Genomic DNA, 9,526 nt, shown 5'->3' with positions numbered 1-9,526 from the left:
CCAAATTCATTACCTCCCACATGCTAGAGAGAGGAGCATAATGTTACTGATGCTGTGCAGTGTCCAAAGTGCTTCGAGGAACGTCTGGGGCTTGGGCAGCAGATCTGTTACAGGCAGCAGTGTTACCAGCTCTGGACAGTCGCTGCCGCGGAGCCCGCAGCTCCCCGCAGCCCTGGGCTGGCTCAGCCGCTCATGGCCACAGGGACGACCTGGGAAAGGGCAGACAACTGTCCCGCTGCAAAAACCGCCTGGCCCATTGCAGAGAAGCACTACTGGCCCTCAGTAACTGCACGAAGTGCTCACGTGGCAGGCTGAGCTGCAGCCCCGCGCTTCCCTGTGAATCAGCAGCCAGCCCCGAGTGCAGGAATGCCTTCATACGGCAGAGAGGCCTCCGGTCAGACAGACCCGTCCATCTGGTCTGGCCACCTCTAACACCAGCCTCCCTCAGACGCTTCAAAGGGCTCATTCCTCACTGCAGAGCATCTCAAATAACCTCCCTGCAGGGATCCTTTCTTCCAAGCTTCCATCTGTTAGTGTCCTTATTAAATACATGAGTCATTGCTGCACGTTTTCACTGTCTGGCCTCTGTCAAAGAAAATCTCTTACCCAATTACACAGTCTTTCCAGACTTCCCCAAAGATAACTCTGGTTCAGCCAAAGCTGCCAGTTCCCACCGCGGGTCAGTGACAGAAGGAGCTCATGTGTCTGGAGCCCAGGGAACAACCTGGCCACAGCGCTCCACACCTCCACACCCTCCATGCCTCGGGGTCTGGGGGACCAGGAGCCCTGCAAACCTCCCTGCTGCTTCATGGGGGACATCGAGCAAGAAAGGGCTAAGTGACACTGACAAAGCTTAGCCAAAAACCAAGAGGCTGAAGCAAAAGCAGAACCTCAACATCCTGTCGCCTACGTCTGCTGTGAGCTGAGACGAGCAGCCTACTTCCCACCATCTGAAGTGGCAGAGCTGATTTCTGCAGATGAATTTTACATAAGCGGACCTGCAGCATGTGCCACGGCGTGAGCTGCTCTGCAGCACCGTTTGCTGCAGGCCCAACTCCTCCTCCCGCTCTCCCTTCACATGAGTCGCTGCCCGAGTCCCCACTGACCCACAAGACCAGCCAGAGCGATGGCATTGCCGTGTTTCAAAGTGACTGATGGCTGCCTCGCTTCTGCCAGGGACCGCGCAGAGAACACAGAAATGCATATGACGGAGGAGCAGCAGCTGGCGTGGGCGCAGCAGCAGGAGCGAGCTCCTCTGCTGCAGAGGGAAGGAGCTGCAGCAGCGGAAAGACATATAAACTGACTTCTATAGCCCCCCCACTTGTTGGATGAGGGAACTGGGGCGCATGAGCTGATGGTGGAGGAAATCAGCAGCATCCTTCCATTGTGAAGGCTGCATGACAGACATGGAGTGCCCAGCAAGCCCCCCCACTCCTGCCCACCGCCCAGAGGAAGGAGAGCGGCAGATGGGAACGGGATCAGCAGGACTCAACCACACCGGCACCAGCATCGGCTGCAAAGCTCCTGACCCACAGGGTGCGCAGCAGAAAGATACCAGAGCAGAGCAGGAGTAGAGCCTGCTTCCACTTGCTGTTTACGATGAGCAATTAAGAAAATGCCCCGAGTGGCATTTCCCAGCTTGGCACCCAACCCAGCTTGGCAGCAACACTGGCCGCAAATCAAACGCTGAGGTGATAACCTGACTTTGTCAGCCACACCGGTGGCTCTGGCTGCCAAATACTGCTTGGCACAGTCAGCAGACACAGCTCTGCAAAGCAGGAAGGACACTGACCTGTTCAAAAAAAGACCTGCCAGCAGCTTCCATCCGTAGTGAGCTGCAGCCTGCACACGCAGCAGCTGGGCGACCTGTCCTTGGCGCCGCTGTCACCTCCCACCTGGCCCAGGGCTTCACCGTGCCCAGCACAGCACAAACGCAGCGGCTCAGGGGTAGGCAGCGATGTACAGCCTGTCAATGTACACCCTATGTAGCAATGAACAGCAGTGATGTACATAGTGATGTACAGCAGAGGCTGATGTGGCAGCATGCTGGTCCTCAGCCTCAGGATGCTCTAATCGTGGTTTTCCTGGCCTTGCTTAGTAAATAGCGAATTGCTTATGAAATATTTTCCATGGCTTTGCCTATTTTTAAACAAACACTGCGAGTTACGTAAGTAACATCCTCCATCACTCTGCAAGCACACAGGCAGCTGACACCCCGAGAAGGGATCATCAGGGCTCTTGCAGACCTTTCCCTGCGGATCAGCGGTGTGGGCGGCTCTGGCCAAGGGCAGCAGCTCCAGGAAGGAGAGCCGGGAGCAGGCAGACAGCACAGCATCTCCAGCAGCACGGGATGACCTAGAAACCACCCCCAGCTCGCACACTGCGCTGGTGTTCCAGGGAAGGGGGTGAGCAGCCACGCTCTGCTGCAGAGCGAGCTGGTGGAGCCCCAGAGGTTTTGGAGCTGGAAGAGCCCAGGTGTCACAGAGGCTGCACAAAGATGCAAAACCTTGCTCACAGTTCTGACACTGAGCCTCGCAGGAAGCCTGCTGCATCCAGGGATAACAGCTCTGCATCCAGACAGAATTGCCGTGATTTTGTAGCAGGATGGCTGGCCGGCAGCAGTGCCTCTGCCTGGCCTCACCTCCCAGAAACACATCGTGCCCAATTCTTTTGCTGTTACCACACCTGGGTTCCTGGGAAGGGTGTGGGAAATGCACACTGCAGAACAGGTATCACACAACCATGTCCATCATGTTTGAAGCTACAGTGCCCCAGGTTAGAGGAAGGCGTGCACCTGGAGTTTCCATTCTCAGCCCTTTCATTAGGCACGAGAACATCTATTTCTGGCTGCTGAGCTTTTCTGGGCACGGCGCAGTGAGCCAGCGCTTCCATTTCTAGCTCAGAAATGGATCTTTTGTGGGTTTTCGTTTTTCTTCTCCACGCCTGCCACTCTGCTCCCCCACAACAAGGCCTTTCACTCCCCCATGGGGACCAGGGTTTGGATCCCCACAGCCATCCCAGGGTGGGGCATGAGGATGGCATCACGAGCTGTGCCCTGGTGACAGGGACAGGGGATCGTGGTGACAGCCTGGAGATCAGCACACAGATAAAACATGAATCCATATTTCACTGCTATGTAAGTCTCCTTAGAAGCCTATAATATGCACTTTATCCACAAGACATTTATCTCCTCCAGAAAAGGCGCAAGGTGTTTCATGAGAACATTTTTCTGATGCTGCCTTTTGCGCCACCCTGTCCTCTTTATCACATTTTCCTAAGCTTAAACTGGGCCCACACATCAGTAAAAAGGTAAATTATTCTCTGCCATTGCATTGTGAAAAATGCAGACTTTGGGAATTAAGAGAATTGTTCACATGACAGCTGATGTGTGCCAGTGACAACCTGCAGCAAACACTGGGGAGAGATGGTTTCATAATCTGTTTCCTGACCTTTGCAGTGACACTGAAAAGATTAATGCTGGTAACTCCCATCTGCAATTCACCTCTCGGGCTGCAGAGCACATCTGAGGAGAGGCTTAACCTCTCTGTTCCCTGAGAGCCCAAATCAGAAAGCGAACTGGGGCCTAGGAACGGGCAAGCAACAGGTGAGTAGAAAACTGGAGCCATGAGAAGAGCAGCGGCCCCGGTCAAGGGCACCGGGGTCTGTCCCTGCCTGGGGTGGCGGCAGCGAGCCCTGGGCGCGGCAGCATCCCGGAGCATCCCGGAGCATCCCGGGGGCGTGTCAGCATCCCAGAACCTCCCTTGGGTGTGGCAGCACCCCAGACCCTCCCCTGGGCGTGGCTGCATCCCCTGGGCGTGGCAGCATCCCGGAGCACCCCCGGCGGTCGGTGCTCTCACTAGAGGGCACTCCAGGATGGGATTTCCGAGGGCTACCCGATTTCTTCCCAGCTCGGGCTCCGCTGTGCGCTCGCCAGGGCGCCGCAGGAACCCGGGCACCCCACGCGTGGCAGAGCCCGCAGCACCAGAGCGATGCCCAGCGTGGGACAGCGCGGCTGAGCTGCTCGGCTCCCCCGGGACCCTTCACAGCCCTGCGATGTCACAGTTCCCATCGCTACACATTCCATCAAAATAGCTCTATAAAAATAGAAGTGAAGGACACAACTGTCACACACAAGCCCCAGATTCCACCAGCCAGCCCCCGGGCTCCAGCTGTCTTTCCCCACCATACTGCCGTCAATTTAATACCTACAAACGTTTGTGACTGCAGTAAAAAGGACCGATGCAAAAATTAATGCACTGCTACTGCTGCATTTTGAAAACAACAACCAAAGCTTAATCTCACTGATGCTACTCATGTGGATGCAAGCTCATGCAAAGAAATTCGATAGAAACAGGCTCAAATATGCAAGTTCAAGCCCGATTTTCACACTAGTGCTTTATGAACACAAGCATTTGCCTTCATCTTGCTGCTTCTTCACCACCCCCATCAACTCCTTCACCCTGTTTGCTAAAAATATCAGTGCTACGTGGCAGGAGTGCTCTTATCAGGTGTTTGTCAGGCCTTGGCTCCCTGATTTTAGTCAGGAATTGGCGATGTTGGGATATGCAGGCAGCACCTGGGGTGCTGGCAGGGATGGGGGGCAGCGGAGGAGTGAGGACAGCAGCGGGCGCAGGGAGAGGGGCGAGGGAAACGATAAAGGGTGGGAGAGGAACAAAAAGTTTGCTCAAGGTGGAGCAGACAGGCGGGAAGGAGAAGCAGCCGAGTCCAATGGGGCACAAAGGTGCAGTTCCAGCACACACAGTGAACAATGGGCCTGTTTTTCCACCTGGGAACTCCTCCGACTTATGGTTAGGAGACCAGTGCAGGGAAATAAAGGCAAGGCTGAGCAGTTACAAGGGGGAGAACACACTTGTTTTCCCTGCCTGAACCCAGCGTTTGCAAACAGAGGTTTGTTTGTAAATGCCTCTGCATGGCAGAGTGGCCCACTTAAAGAAAATATTTCTATGTTCCAGAAAGTGTTTTGGTTGATTTACAGATAAGAAGTCTCCAGTTTTCCTTTTGATCACAGCTGGCATGCGTTCCCTTTCACTCACAGGGTCCCGGCCAGCGAGAAGTCACTCCCCCAGCCCTGACTCAGGCTCTCACCAGCACCCAACCTCCAGCCATCCCACCCCCCCACCTGCTTTTCCAACAGCAACATCCAGACTCACATTTCTGGGTCCTGACACCCCGAGTGACACTGTAAAACATGAGGGTGACAGAGCTGCCCCAACGTCCCACCGCGGTCACCGCAGCGGGGGCTGAGCTGGGAAATCCCGGCTGCTGGGAGCGGGACGGTGTGTTGGGACAGCGGCTGGAAGCTGGGGGGCGCTGAAGGAGGAGAGCACCGGGACGGGACGTTTCCCCCAATTTAAACACTTAACGCTCTGATTTTCCGCCCCCACCGCTGCGACTCCCGGAGCAGCCGGCGCTGGGGGCAGCGGGACGGCTCCGGAGCGCGACAACCCCGCACTCACCTCCGCTGCGGGGTCCCGGGCTCCCGCCGCTCCCGGCTCCGCGCCGCCCCCATGGCCGGACCGGGCGATGCCGCCGCTCCGCCGGCCCCGGCCGCGTCCCCGCCTCCGCGGGAGGGATGGAGGGAGGGGGCTCGGCCCGGCCCGGCCCCGGCTGCCCCCGCGTGGGGCTGGGGACACCGGCTGCGCCCACCCACCGCCCCGTCGGGGGGACCCTGCTGCAGGGCAGCGCCCGGGCTGGGACCCCCCGCGGGGCTGGACCCCCCCCCAGCAGGGCAGGACCACGCTCGGCCCCTCGGGCAGGGCGCAGGCAGCTGCCCGTCGGGCAGCCCCGCGATGCCACCAGCAGCACGGGCAGCTCGGGGCTGGGGGGCTCAGGTGGGGCTGGCGTGGGGCACGTGTCTGACACGGCACCGTTGGGAGATGGAGCCTCGTCCCCGCTGGTTTGCTCCAGGAACGTGCGAGTCGCTCCTCTCGGTATGCACTGCCGGGCAGCGATCCACCGAGCCTCGGCACTACCCTCTTCCCATTAGCTGTGATAAATGACAATCTGGATGTGCCTTCGAGGTAGGAATAGCAGCCACGTACATATGTAGTGAGAGTCTCCAGGTTTGTTGATTTTATCTCTACTACACAAAGCTGAACACTACAGACACACTGTTTTACTTGTCACTTTGCGATCAGAACCTGCCCAGCACATTTATGACCTGTCCTCGGCTCTCAGAGGCTTCTGCTGCCTTCTGGGCTATGCTCTGGGCTGACAAACACCAGCCGTGACCTCAGGGTTGAAGTCTCCAGCCATCAGCACGTCCCCTCTGTGTACACCAGGTGCCCATCACCGTGGCAGCTGGCCATCCGTTCACCAGATGCTCCCCACTCTGCAGAGCACGATGCTGAGGCTGCAGCAGTGAGGATGCCAGAGCTGTGTCCTGCCGCGGGGATGGAGCTGCCAGGATGTCACTTTGCTGTCAGGTTATTAATAACAGGTCAGTGCACAGACTGGCATTCAAGAACCAGCATCCCACGTGTGTTCACGTCAGCTCTGCTGGGTTTATTCTGACCCCCCAGCACCGTGGTCCCTGCGCAGCACCTGTGTGCCCAAGGGCTGTGGCACGGGCAGCCTGCCCAAGGGCTCAGCCCTTTCCTTTCCGTGCCTTTGGTTTCTGAAGAATTTCCTGCAGCCATTTCCAAGTGGTGCATTTAGAAATGCTGCCCTTCCCTGCCCAGGCTAAAGTCCCAGTGTGCCCGCAGATGCTGAACCACTGCAGTTTATAGACACACCTCAGCTCCAGCCCCGCCAAACAGGCTGGGGAGCTGCTTGGTACCTGCACCCGCTGCAAAGCTGGGATGCTGCATCCAGCCTGCAGTGATTTATCTCAGAAATACGCATCCATGAGGCCTCGCTGAGCCAAGAACCTCTGCCAAGCAGCAGGAATTCAGTATTTCCTAAGTCTGTCCTACTGGAGCAGGGTTCTGAACTAAAAGGGTGAACCCAAATGTAATGCATCCCCCGTCACCAGGCTGCCCCGGCTCCAGCAACACACACGCATCAGCAAACGGGGATCCAAAACACTGGGCAGGGCTCACATTCGCTGTGTCGGGTGCTGAGCGAGCTGGGGGATGCAGCCGGTGATGTGCCAGCGCGGCTGCTCGGTGCTCGGCTCCCGCTGGAGCTCAGCACATCAGCTGCATTTGCAGCCCCCGCACTCCTTGGCGAGGGGCCCCCTCCCTGTGAGCAGTAAACACAGAGCTCTGGGAAAGCGCAGGCTTTCCGGGCAGAGCTGCGAGGGAAAATCGGGAGGGGGAAGGCACCAAAATTAAACAACGATTGCGCAGCACCCTAAGAGAGAAAACCAGATGCCAAACAGCAAGAAGTGCAGAGTGCCACCCCACACCACCCTCCCTCGAGCTCCCTCAGCCTGACAGACATTGGCAAAAAAACCTAATTAAGCTTTCCCAGCCTCTCAGGACAACGATGAAGGGTCCGTGTCACCATCTGCAAACCACAAGCTCAGCCTCAGAGCAGTGACAGGTCTTGTTCGAGACCCCCAGGAGTGCCAGTCCAGCCCCAGCCCCAGCACAGCCGCGCTCCAACGGTCCAGAGGCAAGTGTGGCTGCGTGAGATGGCTTTGCTTCCCAGCTGTGCAAAGTGTCACCAGACTTTCAACAGCCACACACAGCCAAGGGCATGGAACTCTGCCCAGAAAGCTGTTCCGCTGAGGAGAGGGCCTGGCAATGCCCCTGGAGCTGCAGGACACGCTGTGGAGAGAGGTGGCAGAGAGCCAGCAGTGCTGCAGAGCAGCCAGATGTGCCCCAGCTGTGGGGTCCTACTCACTGGCAGGGCAGCAGCCAGGGCTCCGGGGCCGTCCCGCTGCTCCGCTGGCACAGCTTGGCTCAGGTGGGGCTCCTGCACCCGTGCCCGTCCGGCACCCCAAGGAGCACCCGAGCCAGCCGGGTGGTGACTGGTGTCTGCAAGGAGGCAGATGGTAATAATTACCCAATTGCTAATTCCATGGAAAATTCCATGTGCCTGGGAAGGAGGCACGCCAAGGCTGCTGCCCGGGGCAGGGGTTCACTGGTGTTTCCAGAGACTGTGACTCAGAGCTGGGTCTGTCACATGGATGGTGTTTAAATGCCTCCTTGGAACCTCCCATCTAAATGCCACCGGCTCCAAACCTGGGCTGCAGGTGGTCAGGGAGGGTTGCCTGGAGCACCTTGGCTCTGCAATGGGCTCCCCAGCACCCAACCTGTACCCACTGCACTGGCCGAGCCACAGCAAACCGCCTTGGATGCTGCGCCCGAGCCCTCCACCCGCCGCTTGCTCAGATCCCCACAGCAATCACCGACGGCATCTCCCCTCTCAGCTCCCCAGGGGGCTCCCGGGGGAGGGCAGCCCTGGCTGGGCAGCGCGGGGCCGGGTGCCAGCACACAGCTTCATATCACGCTCTGGCAGCTCCTCCTTAGCAACACAAACAGAGCCACAACACGGACTGGGGAAGCAGATCCATCGCCGCCGGCACTGCGGCTCTGGCGGGGAGCCCGGCGTGCCCACAGCTGGCAGGTGCCACTGCCCTGCTGTGCCTTGGGAAAGCACCGGGAGACCGAGCTCTGTGGCAGGGCAAAGCCAGGAGGAGGTTGTGCTACTCAGTGTCTTCCAGGGCCTGACATTGCAGGTGGTTGGAGGGAGCCAGAGACGAGCTCTGTACCCCAGGGTGGCCAGGGAGCCCTCACTCCCTGCCCTCCTCCTCCCTCTGCCCCGACGCAGACAAGTGCTCAGTGAACTCCCAGCCCTCAGCTCCCTTCTCCTTCCTACCTTTCCAGCTGCAGGCTTGTCCCGGGCTCCGTCACTCTCTGCTACCTGTCCCGCGGCTCCTTCGAAAGCTGCTTGTGCGAGCAGCTGCCTGGAAAATGAGCGGGGAGGAAGGAAGGGGATGGACAGCTTGGGGAGGGCGGCCGGCGCGGGGTGTCTGAGTGCAGCGCGGGGGAAAGGAAGGAGGATGTTTTGTAATATTTGGCGAGCACTTCCATGGGCAGAGAGAGGAAACCAGAGGGGCCGATGGCGCCGGGCGAGCCATCCACGCACACCGCTGCGTGCCGGTACCAGAGCCTCTCCGGCGAACGCCTGGATCGTGTGCCGGCTCCTGCTGGGGCCCCACTGGTGTCATGCCATAAAAATGCACTTCTTGGCTGGAATTTGGCAGCCTGGCCTCTGGCGGGGAGGGAAGCTCTCGGCTTACAGAGGAGCGGGAGCTGCGGCCTCAGGGCTGCGGGGAGAGGAGAAGGGGAGCCGGTCTGAGCTCCCGCAAGGCTGGGCAGCCTTGGATGTGCCTGCAGATTGATGCTGCTTTCGCCCGGCTGCCCCACGCAAGGGCAAACCGGGAGGACAGGGACAGAGCCGCAAAGCTCCCTAGAGAGGCTGAATGAGATGCAGCATCACCCAGCACACAGGGTACCAGATTTGGGGCAGTGGTGGGACACCCAGGAATTTCAGCTGAATAGCAGGGGGCACAGTTTGGAGCAACAGAAACGTTTTCCTTTGAGGTTTCAAGGGT

The sequence above is a fragment of the Caloenas nicobarica genome, chromosome 25 (assembly GCF_036013445.1).
Source record: "Caloenas nicobarica isolate bCalNic1 chromosome 25, bCalNic1.hap1, whole genome shotgun sequence".
Taxonomy (NCBI): domain Eukaryota; kingdom Metazoa; phylum Chordata; class Aves; order Columbiformes; family Columbidae; genus Caloenas; species Caloenas nicobarica.
This window is presented reverse-complemented; position numbering follows the sequence as displayed.